Source organism: Orycteropus afer, unplaced genomic scaffold, assembly GCF_000298275.1.
Source record: "Orycteropus afer afer isolate SDZICR_OR568_19922 unplaced genomic scaffold, OryAfe1.0 scaffold00394, whole genome shotgun sequence".
NCBI lineage: Eukaryota > Metazoa > Chordata > Mammalia > Tubulidentata > Orycteropodidae > Orycteropus > Orycteropus afer.
The window spans coordinates 2,657,983-2,658,705 of NW_006921981.1; positions in this window are offsets into that span (position 1 = coordinate 2,657,983).

Sequence of the window (723 nt, forward strand, 5' to 3'; positions counted from 1 at the left end):
CCGAGGCAGTATCACTACGGAAGTAGGATTGCCCAACCTTCCTTCCGAGGAGTGGCTGGTGGGTTTGAACCGCCAGCCTTCTGGTTATCAGTCAAGTGCTTTCAGCCACTATGCTACCAGAGCTCCTATTTGTATATATAGTGATCCATATATATGTATGTAGGCAAAGGGAATATATACATGTATACACTATACATGTATTACATACATATTGATGTATATTTGCTACCAAGAACTTCATATAACTTCTAAAGAATCCTTGAGTATTCACATTACTGTGACTGACTTTAATGTTTTCTAGAAAAATTTATTACTAGCCAGAGAACTCCATGGAGTGGTTCTATTCTATACACATGGGGTCACCATGAGTTAGAATTGACTCAGTGGCAACTAAATACAGCAACAACCAGTGAAAATATACTCAAGCCTGGTTTTGGCTTAGGATCCCTGAGCTCAAAATGCCTAAACAGACCAAATCAGAAGGAACACTAGCAACGTCGTAAGGACAACCCAGTGAGAACTGGACTAATTCAGCAAGAGACATTATTGAGCACTGAGAGCTCTGAGACATTAACCATGGCAGCAGAGTTAACCTGCAAAAAAGCTGCTTATTTATAAACACCCCTCTTGAAAGGACATTTATTCATGTGGCTTGAGTAGGTATGGGAGATAGATGAGAGGGAGAACAAAACAGTGTGTAGAAACATAAATAACCCCTGCTGC